Here is an 18139-nt window from a genome sequence, read left to right as displayed (position 1 = left end):
TTTGAGTCACTCTGTAAGTACCATTTTGCTGTACTGTTTAAGCTCGATGAAAGGAACATTGTTGACACTTTTCAGCAAGTTGCAATCATGAAATACAGAAATAAATAGTTTTTCACAAACAAGGTCTAAATCATGTTTGATGCACTCTGTAAGAACCATTTTTGCTGTATTGCTTAATCAGGATGATAGGAACACTGTTGACACTTTTCAGCAAGTTGCAATGATGTAATAAAGAAATAAACAGTTTCTCAAAAACAAGGTCACTATGTAAGTACAATTTTGCTGTACTGTTTAAACTCAATGAAAGGAACCCTGTTAACACTTTTCAGCAAGTTGCAATCATGAAATACAGAAATAAACAGTTTTTCAAAAACAAGGTCTAAGTCATGTTTGAGTCACTCTGTAAGTACCATTTTGCTGTACTGTTTAAGCTCGATGAAAGGAACATTGTTGACACTTTTCAGCAAGTTGCAATCATGAAATACAAGAAATAAATAGTTTTTCACAAACAAGGTCTAAATCATGTTTGATGCACTCTGTAAGAACCATTTTTGCTGTATTGCTTAATCAGGATGATAGGAACACTGTTGACACTTTTCAGCAAGTTGCAATGATGTAATAAAGAAATAAACAGTTTCTCAAAAACAAGGTCACTATGTAAGTACAATTTTGCTGTACTGTTTAAACTCAATGAAAGGAACTGTTAACACTTTTCAGCAAGTTGCAATCATGAAATACAGAAATAAAGAGTTTTTCAAAAACAAGGTCTAAGTCATGTTTGAGTCACTCTGTAAGTACCATTTTGCTGTACTGTTTAAGCTCGATGAAAGGAACATTGTTGACACTTTTCAGCAAGTTGCAATCATGAAATACAGAAATAAATAGTTTTTCACAAACAAGGTCTAAATCATGTTTGATGCACTCTGTAAGAACCATTTTTGCTGTATTGCTTAATCAGGATGATAGGAACACTGTTGACACTTTTCAGCAAGTTGCAATGATGTAATAAAGAAATAAAATGTTTCTCAAAAACAAGGTCACTATGTAAGTACCATTTTGCTGTACTGTTTAAACTCAATGAAAGGAACCCTGTTAACACTTTTCAGCAAGTTGCAATCATGAAATACAGAAATAAATAGTTTTTCACAAACAAGGTCTAAATCATGTTTGATGCACTCTGTAAGAACCATTTTTGCTGTATTGCTTAATCAGGATGATAGGAACACTGTTGACACTTTTCAGCAAGTTGCAATCATGAAATACAGAAATAAAGAGTTTTTCAAAAACAAGGTCTAAGTCATGTTTGAGTCACTCTGTAAGTACCATTTTGCTGTACTGTTTAAGCTCGATGAAAGGAACATTGTTGACACTTTTCAGCAAGTTGCAATCATGTAATACAGAAATAAACAGTTTCTCAAAAACAAGGTCACTCTGTAATTACAATGTTTGTTGAACTGCTTAATCAGGATAATAAGAACACTGTTGACACTTTTCAGCAAGTTGCAATGATGTAATAAAGAAATAAACAGTTTCTCAAAAACATGGTCACTCTGAAAGTACCATTTTGCTGTACTGTTTAAACTCAATGAAAGGAACCCTGTTAACACTTTTCAGCAAGTTGCAATCATGAAATACAGAAATAAAGAGTTTTTCAAAAACAAGGTCTAAGTCATGTTTGAGTCACTCTGTAAGTACCATTTTGCTGTACTGTTTAAGCTCGATGAAAGGAACATTGTTGACACTTTTCAGCAAGTTGCAATCATGAAATACAGAAATAAAGAGTTTTTCAAAAACAAGGTCTAAGTCATGTTTGAGTCACTCTGTAAGTACCATTTTGCTGTACTGTTTAAGCTCGATGAAAGGAACATTGTTGACACTTTTCAGCAAGTTGCAATCATGAAATACAAGAAATAAATAGTTTTTCACAAACAAGGTCTAAATCATGTTTGATGCACTCTGTAAGAACCATTTTTGCTGTATTGCTTAATCAGGATGATAGGAACACTGTTGACACTTTTCAGCAAGTTGCAATGATGTAATAAAGAAATAAACAGTTTCTCAAAAACAAGGTCACTATGTAAGTACCATTTTGCTGTACTGTTTAAACTCAATGAAAGGAACCCTGTTAACACTTTTCAGCAAGTTGCAATCATGAAATACAGAAATAAACAGTTTTTCAAAAACAAGGTCTAAGTCATGTTTGAGTCACTCTGTAAGTACCATTTTGCTGTACTGTTTAAGCTCGATGAAAGGAACATTGTTGACACTTTTCAGCAAGTTGCAATCATGTAATACAGAAATAAACAGTTTCTCAAAAACAAGGTCACTCTGTAATTACAATGTTTGTTGAACTGCTTAATCAGGATAATAAGAACACTGTTGACACTTTTCAGCAAGTTGCAATGATGTAATAAAGAAATAAACAGTTTCTCAAAAACATGGTCACTCTGAAAGTACCATTTTGCTGTACTGTTTAAACTCAATGAAAGGAACCCTGTTAACACTTTTCAGCAAGTTGCAATCATGAAATACAGAAATAAAGAGTTTTTCAAAAACAAGGTCTAAGTCATGTTTGAGTCACTCTGTAAGTACCATTTTGCTGTACTGTTTAAGCTCGATGAAAGGAACATTGTTGACACTTTTCAGCAAGTTGCAATCATGAAATACAGAAATAAAGAGTTTTTCAAAAACAAGGTCTAAGTCATGTTTGAGTCACTCTGTAAGTACCATTTTGCTGTACTGTTTAAGCTCGATGAAAGGAACATTGTTGACACTTTTCAGCAAGTTGCAATCATGAAATACAAGAAATAAATAGTTTTTCACAAACAAGGTCTAAATCATGTTTGATGCACTCTGTAAGAACCATTTTTGCTGTATTGCTTAATCAGGATGATAGGAACACTGTTGACACTTTTCAGCAAGTTGCAATGATGTAATAAAGAAATAAACAGTTTCTCAAAAACAAGGTCACTATGTAAGTACAATTTTGCTGTACTGTTTAAACTCAATGAAAGGAACTGTTAACACTTTTCAGCAAGTTGCAATCATGAAATACAGAAATAAAGAGTTTTTCAAAAACAAGGTCTAAGTCATGTTTGAGTCACTCTGTAAGTACCATTTTGCTGTACTATTTAAGCTCGATGAAAGGAACATTGTTGACACTTTTCAGCAAGTTGCAATCATGAAATACAGAAATAAATAGTTTTTCACAAACAAGGTCTAAATCATGTTTGATGCACTCTGTAAGAACCATTTTTGCTGTATTGCTTAATCAGGATGATAGGAACACTGTTGACACTTTTCAGCAAGTTGCAATGATGTAATAAAGAAATAAACAGTTTCTCAAAAACAAGGTCACTATGTAAGTACCATTTTGCTGTACTGTTTAAACTCAATGAAAGGAACCCTGTTAACACTTTTCAGCAAGTTGCAATCATGAAATACAGAAATAAACAGTTTTTCAAAAACAAGGTCTAAGTCATGTTTGAGTCACTCTGTAAGTACCATTTTGCTGTACTGTTTAAGCTCGATGAAAGGAACATTGTTGACACTTTTCAGCAAGTTGCAATCATGTAATACAGAAATAAACAGTTTCTCAAAAACAAGGTCACTCTGTAATTACAATGTTTGTTGAACTGCTTAATCAGGATAGTAAGAACACTGTTGACACTTTTCAGCAAGTTGCAATGATGTAATAAAGAAATAAACAGTTTCTCAAAAACATGGTCACTCTGAAAGTACCATTTTGCTGTACTGTTTAAACTCAATGAAAGGAACCCTGTTAACACTTTTCAGCAAGTTGCAATCATGAAATACAGAAATAAAGACTTTTTCAAAAACAAGGTCTAAGTCATGTTTGAGTCACTCTGTAAGTACCATTTTGCTGTACTGTTTAAGCTCGATGAAAGGAACATTGTTGACACTTTTCAGCAAGTTGCAATCATGAAATACAGAAATAAAGAGTTTTTCAAAAACAAGGTCTAAGTCATGTTTGAGTCACTCTGTAAGTACCATTTTGCTGTACTGTTTAAGCTCGATGAAAGGAACATTGTTGACACTTTTCAGCAAGTTGCAATCATGAAATACAGAAATAAATAGTTTTTCACAAACAAGGTCTAAATCATGTTTGATGCACTCTGTAAGAACCATTTTTGCTGTATTGCTTAATCAGGATGATAGGAACACTGTTGACACTTTTCACCAAGTTGCAATCATGTAATACAGAAATAAACAGTTTTTCAAAAACAAGGTCACTCTGTAAGTACCATGTTTGTTGAACTGCTTAATCAGGATGATAAGAACACTGTTGACACTTTTCAGCAAGTTGCAATGATGTAATAAAGAAATAAACAGTTTCTCAAAAACAAGGTCACTATGTAAGTACCATTTTGCTGTACTTGTTTAAACTCGATGAAAGGAACCCTGTTAACACTTTTCAGCAAGTTGCAATCATGAAATACAGAAATAAACAGTTTTTCAAAAACAAGGTCTAAATCTTGTTTGATGCACTCTGTAAGAACCATTTTTGCTGTATTGCTTAATCAGGATGAAAGGAACACTGTTGACACTTTTCAGCAAGTTGCAATCATGAAATACCGAAATAAATAGTTTTTCACAAACAAGGTCTAAATCATGTTTGATGCACTCTGAAAGTACCATTTTGCTGTACTGTTTAAACTCAATGAAAGGAACCCTGTTAACACTTTTCAGCAAGTTGCAATCATGAAATACAGAAATAAAGAGTTTTTCAAAAACAAGGTCTAAGTCATGTTTGAGTCACTCTGTAAGTACCATTTTGCTGTACTGTTTAAGCTCGATGAAAGGAACATTGTTGACACTTTTCAGCAAGTTGCAATCATGAAATACAGAAATAAAGAGTTTTTCAAAAACAAGGTCTAAGTCATGTTTGAGTCACTCTGTAAGTACCATTTTGCTGTACTGTTTAAGCTCGATGAAAGGAACATTGTTGACACTTTTCAGCAAGTTGCAATCATGAAATACAAGAAATAAATAGTTTTTCACAAACAAGGTCTAAATCATGTTTGATGCACTCTGTAAGAACCATTTTTGCTGTATTGCTTAATCAGGATGATAGGAACACTGTTGACACTTTTCAGCAAGTTGCAATGATGTAATAAAGAAATAAACAGTTTCTCAAAAACAAGGTCACTATGTAAGTACAATTTTGCTGTACTGTTTAAACTCAATGAAAGGAACTGTTAACACTTTTCAGCAAGTTGCAATCATGAAATACAGAAATAAAGAGTTTTTCAAAAACAAGGTCTAAGTCATGTTTGAGTCACTCTGTAAGTACCATTTTGCTGTACTGTTTAAGCTCGATGAAAGGAACATTGTTGACACTTTTCAGCAAGTTGCAATCATGAAATACAGAAATAAATAGTTTTTCACAAACAAGGTCTAAATCATGTTTGATGCACTCTGTAAGAACCATTTTTGCTGTATTGCTTAATCAGGATGATAGGAACACTGTTGACACTTTTCAGCAAGTTGCAATGATGTAATAAAGAAATAAACAGTTTCTCAAAAACAAGGTCACTATGTAAGTACCATTTTGCTGTACTGTTTAAACTCAATGAAAGGAACCCTGTTAACACTTTTCAGCAAGTTGCAATCATGAAATACAGAAATAAACAGTTTTTCAAAAACAAGGTCTAAGTCATGTTTGAGTCACTCTGTAAGTACCATTTTGCTGTACTGTTTAAGCTCGATGAAAGGAACATTGTTGACACTTTTCAGCAAGTTGCAATCATGTAATACAGAAATAAACAGTTTCTCAAAAACAAGGTCACTCTGTAATTACAATGTTTGTTGAACTGCTTAATCAGGATAGTAAGAACACTGTTGACACTTTTCAGCAAGTTGCAATGATGTAATAAAGAAATAAACAGTTTCTCAAAAACATGGTCACTCTGAAAGTACCATTTTGCTGTACTGTTTAAACTCAATGAAAGGAACCCTGTTAACACTTTTCAGCAAGTTGCAATCATGAAATACAGAAATAAAGACTTTTTCAAAAACAAGGTCTAAGTCATGTTTGAGTCACTCTGTAAGTACCATTTTGCTGTACTGTTTAAGCTCGATGAAAGGAACATTGTTGACACTTTTCAGCAAGTTGCAATCATGAAATACAGAAATAAAGAGTTTTTCAAAAACAAGGTCTAAGTCATGTTTGAGTCACTCTGTAAGTACCATTTTGCTGTACTGTTTAAGCTCGATGAAAGGAACATTGTTGACACTTTTCAGCAAGTTGCAATCATGAAATACAGAAATAAATAGTTTTTCACAAACAAGGTCTAAATCATGTTTGATGCACTCTGTAAGAACCATTTTTGCTGTATTGCTTAACCTCTTGGGGCTAGGTGGGACGCTAGCGTGCCACCTGTGGTGCACTCCATCAACAGCAGGTGCATTTCAAGAGCGGCAAATTTGAATCCAAATAAATGTCAAAATTCAAATTTTTCAAAAATACAACTATGTTACACCATTTGAAAGATAAACATCTCCTTAATCTAACCACGTTTTACGATTTCAAAAAGGTTTTACGGCGAAAGCATAAATTTAGAGTATGTTAGGACAGTACATTTACAAGAGTTGTGTGTAATGTTTTGTCAAGTCAAAGACAGGGTCACCAAAACCATAAAACCAGCTAAAATGATACACTAACCTTTTACAATCTCCATCAGATGACACTCCTAGGACATTATGTTAGACAATGCATGCATTTTTAGTTCTATCAAGTTCATATTTATATACAAAAACAGCGTTTTACTATGGCATTGATGTTGAGGAAATCGTTTCCCTCCAATAACCGGCAGTCAAGTCAGCGTCACAAATTAAATAATTAAAATTAGAAAACATTGGTAAAATATTATATTGTCATTTAAAGAATTATAGATTTACATCTTTTGAACGCAATCAACTTGCCAGATTTAAAAATAACCTTACTGGGAAATCACACTTTGCAATAATCTGAGCACTGTGCCCAGAAAAATACGCGTTGCGATACAGACTAGACGTCATGTTGGGGAGATCTAAAATCGAAAATACTATGTAAATAATCCATTACCTTTGATTCTCTTCATCAGATGTCACTTCCAGGTATCACAGGTCCATAACGAATGTAGTTTTGTTCAAAAAAGCTCATCATTTATGTCCAAAAATCTCCGTCTCGTTAGCACATGATGTAAGCCAGCCGGACTTCTCGTCATGAACGAGGGGAAAAATATATTTCCGTTCGTTCAAACATGTCAAACGTTGTATAGCATAAATCATTAGGGCCTTTTTTAACCAGAACATGAATAATATTCAAGGTGGACGAATGCATAGCCTTTTATAACGTATTGGAACGAGGGTACCCAACATGAAGTAGCGCGCCAGGTGTCTAATGGGACATCACCGTTCCATGGCTCTTGTTCGGTCAGATCTCCCTCCAGAAGACTCAAAACACTTTGTAAAGGCTGGTGACATCTAGTGGAAGCAATAGGAAGTGCCAAAATATTCCTAAACCCCTGTGTTTTTCAATGGGATAGGTTTAAAGTCAATACAACACATCAGGTATCCACTTCCTGTCAGAAAATGTCTCAGGGTTTTGCCTGCCAAATGAGTTCTGTTATACTCACAGACACCATTCAAACAGTTTTGGAAACTTTAGAGTGTTTTCTATCCATATATAATAAGTATATGCATATTCTAGTTACTGGGTAGGATTAGTAACCAGATTAAATCGGGTACATTTTTTTTATCCAGACGTGCAAATGCTGCCCCCTAGACCCAACAGGTTAATCAGGATGATAGGAACACTGTTGACACTTTTCACCAAGTTGCAATCATGTAATACAGAAATAAACAGTTTTTCAAAAACAAGGTCACTCTGTAAGTACCATGTTTGTTGAACTGCTTAATCAGGATGATAAGAACACTGTTGACACTTTTCAGCAAGTTGCAATGATGTAATAAAGAAATAAACAGTTTCTCAAAAACAAGGTCACTATGTAAGTACCATTTTGCTGTACTTGTTTAAACTCGATGAAAGGAACCCTGTTAACACTTTTCAGCAAGTTGCAATCATGAAATACAGAAATAAACAGTTTTTCAAAAACAAGGTCTAAATCTTGTTTGATGCACTCTGTAAGAACCATTTTTGCTGTATTGCTTAATCAGGATGATAGGAACACTGTTGACACTTTTCAGCAAGTTGCAATCATGAAATACCGAAATAAATAGTTTTTCACAAACAAGGTCTAAATCATGTTTGATGCACTCTGAAAGTACCATTTTGCTGTACTGTTTAAACTCAATGAAAGGAACCCTGTTAACACTTTTCAGCAAGTTGCAATCATGAAATACAGAAATAAAGAGTTTTTCAAAAACAAGGTCTAAGTCATGTTTGAGTCACTCTGTAAGTACCATTTTGCTGTACTGTTTAAGCTCGATGAAAGGAACATTGTTGACACTTTTCAGCAAGTTGCAATCATGAAATACAGAAATAAAGAGTTTTTCAAAAACAAGGTCTAAGTCATGTTTGAGTCACTCTGTAAGTACCATTTTGCTGTACTGTTTAAGCTCGATGAAAGGAACATTGTTGACACTTTTCAGCAAGTTGCAATCATGAAATACAAGAAATAAATAGTTTTTCACAAACAAGGTCTAAATCATGTTTGATGCACTCTGTAAGAACCATTTTTGCTGTATTGCTTAATCAGGATGATAGGAACACTGTTGACACTTTTCAGCAAGTTGCAATGATGTAATAAAGAAATAAACAGTTTCTCAAAAACAAGGTCACTATGTAAGTACAATTTTGCTGTACTGTTTAAACTCAATGAAAGGAACTGTTAACACTTTTCAGCAAGTTGCAATCATGAAATACAGAAATAAAGAGTTTTTCAAAAACAAGGTCTAAGTCATGTTTGAGTCACTCTGTAAGTACCATTTTGCTGTACTGTTTAAGCTCGATGAAAGGAACATTGTTGACACTTTTCAGCAAGTTGCAATCATGAAATACAGAAATAAATAGTTTTTCACAAACAAGGTCTAAATCATGTTTGATGCACTCTGTAAGAACCATTTTTGCTGTATTGCTTAATCAGGATGATAGGAACACTGTTGACACTTTTCAGCAAGTTGCAATGATGTAATAAAGAAATAAACAGTTTCTCAAAAACAAGGTCACTATGTAAGTACCATTTTGCTGTACTGTTTAAACTCAATGAAAGGAACCCTGTTAACACTTTTCAGCAAGTTGCAATCATGAAATACAGAAATAAAGAGTTTTTCAAAAACAAGGTCTAAGTCATGTTTGAGTCACTCTGTAAGTACCATTTTGCTGTACTGTTTAAGCTCGATGAAAGGAACATTGTTGACACTTTTCAGCAAGTTGCAATCATGTAATACAGAAATAAACAGTTTCTCAAAAACAAGGTCACTCTGTAATTACAATGTTTGTTGAACTGCTTAATCAGGATAATAAGAACACTGTTGACACTTTTCAGCAAGTTGCAATGATGTAATAAAGAAATAAACAGTTTCTCAAAAACATGGTCACTCTGAAAGTACCATTTTGCTGTACTGTTTAAACTCAATGAAAGGAACCCTGTTAACACTTTTCAGCAAGTTGCAATCATGAAATACAGAAATAAAGAGTTTTTCAAAAACAAGGTCTAAGTCATGTTTGAGTCACTCTGTAAGTACCATTTTGCTGTACTGTTTAAGCTCGATGAAAGGAACATTGTTGACACTTTTCAGCAAGTTGCAATCATGAAATACAGAAATAAAGAGTTTTTCAAAAACAAGGTCTAAGTCATGTTTGAGTCACTCTGTAAGTACCATTTTGCTGTACTGTTTAAGCTCGATGAAAGGAACATTGTTGACACTTTTCAGCAAGTTGCAATCATGAAATACAAGAAATAAATAGTTTTTCACAAACAAGGTCTAAATCATGTTTGATGCACTCTGTAAGAACCATTTTTGCTGTATTGCTTAATCAGGATGATAGGAACACTGTTGACACTTTTCAGCAAGTTGCAATGATGTAATAAAGAAATAAACAGTTTCTCAAAAACAAGGTCACTATGTAAGTACCATTTTGCTGTACTGTTTAAACTCAATGAAAGGAACCCTGTTAACACTTTTCAGCAAGTTGCAATCATGAAATACAGAAATAAACAGTTTTTCAAAAACAAGGTCTAAGTCATGTTTGAGTCACTCTGTAAGTACCATTTTGCTGTACTGTTTAAGCTCGATGAAAGGAACATTGTTGACACTTTTCAGCAAGTTGCAATCATGTAATACAGAAATAAACAGTTTCTCAAAAACAAGGTCACTCTGTAATTACAATGTTTGTTGAACTGCTTAATCAGGATAATAAGAACACTGTTGACACTTTTCAGCAAGTTGCAATGATGTAATAAAGAAATAAACAGTTTCTCAAAAACATGGTCACTCTGAAAGTACCATTTTGCTGTACTGTTTAAACTCAATGAAAGGAACCCTGTTAACACTTTTCAGCAAGTTGCAATCATGAAATACAGAAATAAAGAGTTTTTCAAAAACAAGGTCTAAGTCATGTTTGAGTCACTCTGTAAGTACCATTTTGCTGTACTGTTTAAGCTCGATGAAAGGAACATTGTTGACACTTTTCAGCAAGTTGCAATCATGAAATACAGAAATAAAGAGTTTTTCAAAAACAAGGTCTAAGTCATGTTTGAGTCACTCTGTAAGTACCATTTTGCTGTACTGTTTAAGCTCGATGAAAGGAACATTGTTGACACTTTTCAGCAAGTTGCAATCATGAAATACAAGAAATAAATAGTTTTTCACAAACAAGGTCTAAATCATGTTTGATGCACTCTGTAAGAACCATTTTTGCTGTATTGCTTAATCAGGATGATAGGAACACTGTTGACACTTTTCAGCAAGTTGCAATGATGTAATAAAGAAATAAACAGTTTCTCAAAAACAAGGTCACTATGTAAGTACAATTTTGCTGTACTGTTTAAACTCAATGAAAGGAACTGTTAACACTTTTCAGCAAGTTGCAATCATGAAATACAGAAATAAAGAGTTTTTCAAAAACAAGGTCTAAGTCATGTTTGAGTCACTCTGTAAGTACCATTTTGCTGTACTGTTTAAGCTCGATGAAAGGAACATTGTTGACACTTTTCAGCAAGTTGCAATCATGAAATACAGAAATAAATAGTTTTTCACAAACAAGGTCTAAATCATGTTTGATGCACTCTGTAAGAACCATTTTTGCTGTATTGCTTAATCAGGATGATAGGAACACTGTTGACACTTTTCAGCAAGTTGCAATGATGTAATAAAGAAATAAACAGTTTCTCAAAAACAAGGTCACTATGTAAGTACCATTTTGCTGTACTGTTTAAACTCAATGAAAGGAACCCTGTTAACACTTTTCAGCAAGTTGCAATCATGAAATACAGAAATAAACAGTTTTTCAAAAACAAGGTCTAAGTCATGTTTGAGTCACTCTGTAAGTACCATTTTGCTGTACTGTTTAAGCTCGATGAAAGGAACATTGTTGACACTTTTCAGCAAGTTGCAATCATGTAATACAGAAATAAACAGTTTCTCAAAAACAAGGTCACTCTGTAATTACAATGTTTGTTGAACTGCTTAATCAGGATAGTAAGAACACTGTTGACACTTTTCAGCAAAAGAAAAGAAAAGAAATAAACAGTTTCTCAAAAACAAGGTCACTATGTAAGTACCATTTTGTTGTACTGTTTAAACTCAATGAAAGGAACCCTGTTAACACTTTTCAGCAAGTTGCAATCATGAAATACAGAAATAAACAGTTTTTCAAAAACAAGGTCTAAGTCATGTTTGAGTCACTCTGTAAGTACCATTTTGCTGTACTGTTTAAGCTCGATGAAAGGAACATTGTTGACACTTTTCAGCAAGTTGCAATCATGTAATACAGAAATAAACAGTTTCTCAAAAACAAGGTCACTCTGTAATTACAATGTTTGTTGAACTGCTTAATCAGGATAGTAAGAACACTGTTGACACTTTTCAGCAAGTTGCAATGATGTAATAAAGAAATAAACAGTTTCTCAAAAACATGGTCACTCTGAAAGTACCATTTTGCTGTACTGTTTAAACTCAATGAAAGGAACCCTGTTAACACTTTTCAGCAAGTTGCAATCATGAAATACAGAAATAAAGACTTTTTCAAAAACAAGGTCTAAGTCATGTTTGAGTCACTCTGTAAGTACCATTTTGCTGTACTGTTTAAGCTCGATGAAAGGAACATTGTTGACACTTTTCAGCAAGTTGCAATCATGAAATACAGAAATAAAGAGTTTTTCAAAAACAAGGTCTAAGTCATGTTTGAGTCACTCTGTAAGTACCATTTTGCTGTACTGTTTAAGCTCGATGAAAGGAACATTGTTGACACTTTTCAGCAAGTTGCAATCATGAAATACAGAAATAAATAGTTTTTCACAAACAAGGTCTAAATCATGTTTGATGCACTCTGTAAGAACCATTTTTGCTGTATTGCTTAATCAGGATGATAGGAACACTGTTGACACTTTTCACCAAGTTGCAATCATGTAATACAGAAATAAACCGTTTCTCAAAAACAAGGTCACTCTGTAAGTACCATGTTTGTTGAACTGCTTAATCAGGATGATAAGAACACTGTTGACACTTTTCAGCAAGTTGCAATGATGTAATAAAGAAATAAACAGTTTCTCAAAAACAAGGTCACTATGTAAGTACCATTTTGCTGTACTTGTTTAAACTCGATGAAAGGAACCCTGTTAACACTTTTCAGCAAGTTGCAATCATGAAATACAGAAATAAACAGTTTTTCAAAAACAAGGTCTAAATCTTGTTTGATGCACTCTGTAAGAACCATTTTTGCTGTATTGCTTAATCAGGATGATAGGAACACTGTTGACACTTTTCAGCAAGTTGCAATCATGAAATACCGAAATAAATAGTTTTTCACAAACAAGGTCTAAATCATGTTTGATGCACTCTGAAAGTACCATTTTGCTGTACTGTTTAAACTCAATGAAAGGAACCCTGTTAACACTTTTCAGCAAGTTGCAATCATGAAATACAGAAATAAACAGTTTTTCAAAAACAAGGTCTAAGTCATGTTTGAGTCACTCTGTAAGTACCATTTTGCTGTACTGTTTAAGCTCGATGAAAGGAACATTGTTGACACTTTTCAGCAAGTTGCAATCATGTAATACAGAAATAAACAGTTTCTCAAAAACAAGGTCACTCTGTAATTACAATGTTTGTTGAACTGCTTAATCAGGATAATAAGAACACTGTTGACACTTTTCAGCAAGTTGCAATGATGTAATAAAGAAATAAACAGTTTCTCAAAAACATGGTCACTCTGAAAGTACCATTTTGCTGTACTGTTTAAACTCAATGAAAGGAACCCTGTTAACACTTTTCAGCAAGTTGCAATCATGAAATACAGAAATAAAGAGTTTTTCAAAAACAAGGTCTAAGTCATGTTTGAGTCACTCTGTAAGTACCATTTTGCTGTACTGTTTAAGCTCGATGAAAGGAACATTGTTGACACTTTTCAGCAAGTTGCAATCATGAAATACAGAAATAAAGAGTTTTTCAAAAACAAGGTCTAAGTCATGTTTGAGTCACTCTGTAAGTACCATTTTGCTGTACTGTTTAAGCTCGATGAAAGGAACATTGTTGACACTTTTCAGCAAGTTGCAATCATGAAATACAAGAAATAAATAGTTTTTCACAAACAAGGTCTAAATCATGTTTGATGCACTCTGTAAGAACCATTTTTGCTGTATTGCTTAATCAGGATGATAGGAACACTGTTGACACTTTTCAGCAAGTTGCAATGATGTAATAAAGAAATAAACAGTTTCTCAAAAACAAGGTCACTATGTAAGTACAATTTTGCTGTACTGTTTAAACTCAATGAAAGGAACTGTTAACACTTTTCAGCAAGTTGCAATCATGAAATACAGAAATAAAGAGTTTTTCAAAAACAAGGTCTAAGTCATGTTTGAGTCACTCTGTAAGTACCATTTTGCTGTACTGTTTAAGCTCGATGAAAGGAACATTGTTGACACTTTTCAGCAAGTTGCAATCATGAAATACAGAAATAAATAGTTTTTCACAAACAAGGTCTAAATCATGTTTGATGCACTCTGTAAGAACCATTTTTGCTGTATTGCTTAATCAGGATGATAGGAACACTGTTGACACTTTTCAGCAAGTTGCAATGATGTAATAAAGAAATAAACAGTTTCTCAAAAACAAGGTCACTATGTAAGTACCATTTTGCTGTACTGTTTAAACTCAATGAAAGGAACCCTGTTAACACTTTTCAGCAAGTTGCAATCATGAAATACAGAAATAAACAGTTTTTCAAAAACAAGGTCTAAGTCATGTTTGAGTCACTCTGTAAGTACCATTTTGCTGTACTGTTTAAGCTCGATGAAAGGAACATTGTTGACACTTTTCAGCAAGTTGCAATCATGTAATACAGAAATAAACAGTTTCTCAAAAACAAGGTCACTCTGTAATTACAATGTTTGTTGAACTGCTTAATCAGGATAGTAAGAACACTGTTGACACTTTTCAGCAAGTTGCAATGATGTAATAAAGAAATAAACAGTTTCTCAAAAACATGGTCACTCTGAAAGTACCATTTTGCTGTACTGTTTAAACTCAATGAAAGGAACCCTGTTAACACTTTTCAGCAAGTTGCAATCATGAAATACAGAAATAAAGACTTTTTCAAAAACAAGGTCTAAGTCATGTTTGAGTCACTCTGTAAGTACCATGTTTGTTGAACTGCTTAATCAGGATGATAAGAACACTGTTGACACTTTTCAGCAAGTTGCAATGATGTAATAAAGAAATAAACAGTTTCTCAAAAACAAGGTCACTATGTAAGTACCATTTTGCTGTACTTGTTTAAACTCGATGAAAGGAACCCTGTTAACACTTTTCAGCAAGTTGCAATCATGAAATACAGAAATAAACAGTTTTTCAAAAACAAGGTCTAAATCTTGTTTGATGCACTCTGTAAGAACCATTTTTGCTGTATTGCTTAATCAGGATGATAGGAACACTGTTGACACTTTTCAGCAAGTTGCAATCATGAAATACCGAAATAAATAGTTTTTCACAAACAAGGTCTAAATCATGTTTGATGCACTCTGAAAGTACCATTTTGCTGTACTGTTTAAACTCAATGAAAGGAACCCTGTTAACACTTTTCAGCAAGTTGCAATCATGAAATACAGAAATAAAGAGTTTTTCAAAAACAAGGTCTAAGTCATGTTTGAGTCACTCTGTAAGTACCATTTTGCTGTACTGTTTAAGCTCGATGAAAGGAACATTGTTGACACTTTTCAGCAAGTTGCAATCATGAAATACAGAAATAAAGAGTTTTTCAAAAACAAGGTCTAAGTCATGTTTGAGTCACTCTGTAAGTACCATTTTGCTGTACTGTTTAAGCTCGATGAAAGGAACATTGTTGACACTTTTCAGCAAGTTGCAATCATGAAATACAAGAAATAAATAGTTTTTCACAAACAAGGTCTAAATCATGTTTGATGCACTCTGTAAGAACCATTTTTGCTGTATTGCTTAATCAGGATGATAGGAACACTGTTGACACTTTTCAGCAAGTTGCAATGATGTAATAAAGAAATAAACAGTTTCTCAAAAACAAGGTCACTATGTAAGTACAATTTTGCTGTACTGTTTAAACTCAATGAAAGGAACTGTTAACACTTTTCAGCAAGTTGCAATCATGAAATACAGAAATAAAGAGTTTTTCAAAAACAAGGTCTAAGTCATGTTTGAGTCACTCTGTAAGTACCATTTTGCTGTACTGTTTAAGCTCGATGAAAGGAACATTGTTGACACTTTTCAGCAAGTTGCAATCATGAAATACAGAAATAAATAGTTTTTCACAAACAAGGTCTAAATCATGTTTGATGCACTCTGTAAGAACCATTTTTGCTGTATTGCTTAATCAGGATGATAGGAACACTGTTGACACTTTTCAGCAAGTTGCAATGATGTAATAAAGAAATAAACAGTTTCTCAAAAACAAGGTCACTATGTAAGTACCATTTTGCTGTACTGTTTAAACTCAATGAAAGGAACCCTGTTAACACTTTTCAGCAAGTTGCAATCATGAAATACAGAAATAAAGAGTTTTTCAAAAACAAGGTCTAAGTCATGTTTGAGTCACTCTGTAAGTACCATTTTGCTGTACTGTTTAAGCTCGATGAAAGGAACATTGTTGACACTTTTCAGCAAGTTGCAATCATGTAATACAGAAATAAACAGTTTCTCAAAAACAAGGTCACTCTGTAATTACAATGTTTGTTGAACTGCTTAATCAGGATAATAAGAACACTGTTGACACTTTTCAGCAAGTTGCAATGATGTAATAAAGAAATAAACAGTTTCTCAAAAACATGGTCACTCTGAAAGTACCATTTTGCTGTACTGTTTAAACTCAATGAAAGGAACCCTGTTAACACTTTTCAGCAAGTTGCAATCATGAAATACAGAAATAAAGAGTTTTTCAAAAACAAGGTCTAAGTCATGTTTGAGTCACTCTGTAAGTACCATTTTGCTGTACTGTTTAAGCTCGATGAAAGGAACATTGTTGACACTTTTCAGCAAGTTGCAATCATGAAATACAGAAATAAAGAGTTTTTCAAAAACAAGGTCTAAGTCATGTTTGAGTCACTCTGTAAGTACCATTTTGCTGTACTGTTTAAGCTCGATGAAAGGAACATTGTTGACACTTTTCAGCAAGTTGCAATCATGAAATACAAGAAATAAATAGTTTTTCACAAACAAGGTCTAAATCATGTTTGATGCACTCTGTAAGAACCATTTTTGCTGTATTGCTTAATCAGGATGATAGGAACACTGTTGACACTTTTCAGCAAGTTGCAATGATGTAATAAAGAAATAAACAGTTTCTCAAAAACAAGGTCACTATGTAAGTACCATTTTGCTGTACTGTTTAAACTCAATGAAAGGAACCCTGTTAACACTTTTCAGCAAGTTGCAATCATGAAATACAGAAATAAACAGTTTTTCAAAAACAAGGTCTAAGTCATGTTTGAGTCACTCTGTAAGTACCATTTTGCTGTACTGTTTAAGCTCGATGAAAGGAACATTGTTGACACTTTTCAGCAAGTTGCAATCATGTAATACAGAAATAAACAGTTTCTCAAAAACAAGGTCACTCTGTAATTACAATGTTTGTTGAACTGCTTAATCAGGATAATAAGAACACTGTTGACACTTTTCAGCAAGTTGCAATGATGTAATAAAGAAATAAACAGTTTCTCAAAAACATGGTCACTCTGAAAGTACCATTTTGCTGTACTGTTTAAACTCAATGAAAGGAACCCTGTTAACACTTTTCAGCAAGTTGCAATCATGAAATACAGAAATAAAGAGTTTTTCAAAAACAAGGTCTAAGTCATGTTTGAGTCACTCTGTAAGTACCATTTTGCTGTACTGTTTAAGCTCGATGAAAGGAACATTGTTGACACTTTTCAGCAAGTTGCAATCATGAAATACAGAAATAAAGAGTTTTTCAAAAACAAGGTCTAAGTCATGTTTGAGTCACTCTGTAAGTACCATTTTGCTGTACTGTTTAAGCTCGATGAAAGGAACATTGTTGACACTTTTCAGCAAGTTGCAATCATGAAATACAAGAAATAAATAGTTTTTCACAAACAAGGTCTAAATCATGTTTGATGCACTCTGTAAGAACCATTTTTGCTGTATTGCTTAATCAGGATGATAGGAACACTGTTGACACTTTTCAGCAAGTTGCAATGATGTAATAAAGAAATAAACAGTTTCTCAAAAACAAGGTCACTATGTAAGTACAATTTTGCTGTACTGTTTAAACTCAATGAAAGGAACTGTTAACACTTTTCAGCAAGTTGCAATCATGAAATACAGAAATAAAGAGTTTTTCAAAAACAAGGTCTAAGTCATGTTTGAGTCACTCTGTAAGTACCATTTTGCTGTACTGTTTAAGCTCGATGAAAGGAACATTGTTGACACTTTTCAGCAAGTTGCAATCATGAAATACAGAAAT

The sequence above is a fragment of the Salmo salar genome, chromosome ssa06, assembly GCF_905237065.1.
Source record: "Salmo salar chromosome ssa06, Ssal_v3.1, whole genome shotgun sequence".
Classification (NCBI taxonomy): Eukaryota; Metazoa; Chordata; class Actinopteri; order Salmoniformes; family Salmonidae; genus Salmo; species Salmo salar.
Note: the sequence above shows the minus strand (reverse complement) of the source record.